General features: G+C 44.4%; 1 non-coding gene across 1 annotated transcript; it reads left to right on the forward strand.

Annotated features, from left to right (window-relative positions):
• The first annotated feature begins 1,067 nt into the window (after window positions 1–1,067).
• LOC114236372 (small nucleolar RNA SNORA18) lies at window positions 1,068–1,198 on the forward strand. The gene has a single exon (XR_003622352.1). It is a non-coding gene; the product is annotated as a small nucleolar RNA SNORA18 (small nucleolar RNA).
• Window positions 1,199–2,952: the final 1,754 nt, after the last annotated feature.

Raw genomic sequence — 2,952 nt, forward strand, 5'->3', positions numbered from 1 at the left:
TACTCTTTTACAGATGAGGAAAGTGTGGCCCAGCAGACACCGACTTTCATACTAACCTCCCTTACAGAAGGGCAAAGCCAGGGGGAAGAACTCAGGTCCCTGATTTTCCACTCACCACAGGCATTGTTGGGAAGAAACCAGTTTGCATCTTCCTAAGTCTCACTCTAACACTTGAGACCTGGGAGCCATTTCTTGTTGATTCCCACATTGTGTTCTTCCTGTTAGTCTGAAACATCCACCTGCCTTCTCACTGATCTGGGTGATATTTCATGAGTTCATGCTTCCCCTTCAATCTACTTCAATCTCACCCCACTCTTTCCTTCCATCTCCATAGTTTTCAGATTGGTTTGATGCAAATATCAATTTCTTCATCATCTACTTACCCATTTTTAAAAATTGAGAAAGAATTCTAGCATACCTAGAAGTATAGAGAATAATATCATAAACAGTCATGTAGCTACCCAGTTTAAAACAAAATAATACAAGGCTACTTTTGCTTCAAAGCAGCATTCATGGATTTAGTGACACAATTTCATTTCCTTCCCTCTCTTCCCAATTAACCTTGATCCTGAATTTAGTGTTTATCATGCCAAATCTGTTTTTATACTTTCAACGAATTTGTGTGTATCCAGAAAAATGCATTATATTTTTTTCCAAAGTGTAAAGGTTTTTTTTATTATGTGTAACATAGGCAAAATTATTTGTCAATAAATTTTTAAGGTATTTCACATGTTCTTATTCTTTCCACTGTCAATCACCTTAGCTCCTCCAAAGTCATAATCTTCAAGATAAGACAGCCCTTTCAAAAAGAAGTTTTGCTCAATCCACAGCTGTCATGTCAGTCAGTCCACAATTCTTTCAGTTGGGCTTTTTTGATCTCCTATGGAATACAGACACACTTCAAAATTCGCTGCCTATAACCTTTGTGATCCAATTTCCTCAAGCAATTTACTTTAGGACCATGTTTAGGGTCAGGAGATGGATCTGCCTGGTTCTGAACTTGACACCCTCTAAAAATGTATTAAGTTCAAATCATATTCACTCCTAAGCTATCACACCCTAGAACAGTGGAGGTCTATCCCGATGGGGCTTTTTCTGTAAACCTACATGGTTGGAAATGCCTCACAGAGTAACTATGTGGTTTCCTTTACCTGTAGAACTACCTGTTAGATCTGTGGGGAAGAACTACAAGCCAGAGCTGCCAAGTAAACTATGAAAAACCTAACAAACTTTTAAAATCTTAGGTATTGGCATATCCCAACGATCTGTACTGTTATATTTGTACAACTGTAGTAAATGCTTTTGCTCATATATCCACATGCAACTATGTGAGAATTTCCTCAGTACTTAATTCCTGAGTTAAAGACTATGCACAGCTTCAACTTTAATGCATATTGCCTAATTGCCCTCCAAATATTTGGACAAACTTATATGCCTACAACCAGCATATATCTATTTCCATTGGTCAGCATCCTTTACAACACTCGGCATTATCAGACTTCTACATTTTAACCCTCTTGATGGGTATGAAATTATGTCTTACACTTGCTGTATTTTAATTTCTCTAATTACAAATTCTTAAATTCCTATTGATGGCTTTTATGTGCATAGAAATTTGCTGTTTATAACTCTGTAAATAATCTCATATCTTTTATCGACTGAGTTGCATTGGATTATTTGTTGTTTTGTTTTGATGTATGCTAACACTATATTAGTTATATATTATTATTCTTCTATACTCCTCATTATTTTATGTGCTAAATTTTCTATAAACTTGTCACAAACTCTCCAAAGTTCTCCTATGGAACTCTTACACACTTCTGATAAAATAATGATTTGTTTTAAAAAAAATGGGAGGAGCTTCAAGACAGCGGAAGAGTAAGACGCAGAGATCACCTTCCTCCCCACAAATACATCAGAAATACATCTACATGTGGAACAACTCCTACAGAACACCTTCTGAACGCTGGCAGAAGACCTCAGACCTCCCAAAAGGCAAGAAACTCCCCACGTATCTGGGTAGGGGAAAAGAAAAAAGAAAAAACATAGACAAAAGAATAGGGACGGGACCTGCACCACTGGGAGGGAACTGTGAAGGAGGAAAGATTTCCACACACTAGGAAGGCCTTTCGCGGGTGGAGACTATGGGTGGCGGAGGGGGGAAGATTCGGAGCCACGGAGGAAAGCGCAGCAACAGGGGTGCGGAGGGCAAAGCGGAGAGATTCCCGCACGGAGGATCGGTGCCGACCAGCACTCACCAGCCCAAGAGACTTGTCTGCTCACCTGCCGGGGCGGGTGGGGGCTGGGAGCTGAGGCTCGGGCTTCAGTCGGATCGCAGGGAGAGGACTGGGGTTGGCTGCGTGAACACAGCCTGAAGGGACTAGTGCGCCACGGCTAGCCGGGAGGGAGTCCGGGAAAAGGTCTGGCGCTGCCTAACAGGCAAGAGACTTTTTCTTGCCTCTTTGTTTCCTGATGCGCGAGCAGAGGGGATTCAGAGCGCCACTTAAAGGAGCTCCAGAGATGGCCACGAGCTGCAGCTATCAGCGCAGACCCCAGAGGTGGGCATGAGACGCTCAGGCTGCTGCTGCCGCCACCAAGAAGCCTGTCTGCGAGCCCAGGTCACTATCCACACCTCCCCTCCCGGGAGCCTGTGCAGCCCGCCACTGCCAGGGTCCCGTGATCCAGGGACAACTTTCCCGGGAGAATGCACGGCGCGCCTCAGGCTGCTGCAACGTCATGCTGGCCTCTGCCGCCGCAGGCTCACCCTGCATCCGTACCCCTACCTCCCCCCGGCCTGAGTGAGCCAGAGCCCCCGAATCAGCTGCTCCTTTAACCCCGTCCTGTCTGAGCAAAGAACAGACACCCTCAGGCGACCTACACGCAGAGGCCGGTGCAAATCCAAAGCTGAATCCCGGGAGCTGTGCAAACAAAGAAGAGAAAGGGAAATCTCTC

This window comes from Balaenoptera acutorostrata, chromosome 16, assembly GCF_949987535.1.
Source record: "Balaenoptera acutorostrata chromosome 16, mBalAcu1.1, whole genome shotgun sequence".
Taxonomy (NCBI): Eukaryota; Metazoa; Chordata; class Mammalia; order Artiodactyla; family Balaenopteridae; genus Balaenoptera; species Balaenoptera acutorostrata.